Source organism: Arachis duranensis, chromosome 2 (assembly GCF_000817695.3).
Source record: "Arachis duranensis cultivar V14167 chromosome 2, aradu.V14167.gnm2.J7QH, whole genome shotgun sequence".
In the NCBI taxonomy this organism is placed as follows: domain Eukaryota; kingdom Viridiplantae; phylum Streptophyta; class Magnoliopsida; order Fabales; family Fabaceae; genus Arachis; species Arachis duranensis.
Window position 1 is genome coordinate 74,648,465 of NC_029773.3, and position 299 is coordinate 74,648,763.

The window sequence follows — 299 nt, forward strand, 5'->3', positions numbered from 1 at the left end:
AGGAGTTAAACGCCCAAACTGGCATAAAAGCTGGCGTTTAACTCTAAGAGAAGTCTCTATACGAAAATGCTTCAATGCTTAGCCCAAGCACACACCAAGTGGGTCCGGAAGTGGATTTTTATGTCATTTACTCATCATTTGTAAACCCTAGGCTACTAGTTCTCTATAAGTAGGACCTTTTACTATTGTATTCGAAGCGTGGTTCTTCTGGTTCCCTCTCTGGGACCGAAGCCAATGATCACTCTTGTTCTTATGTATTTTCAACGGTGGAGTTTCTACACACCATAGATTAAGGTGTG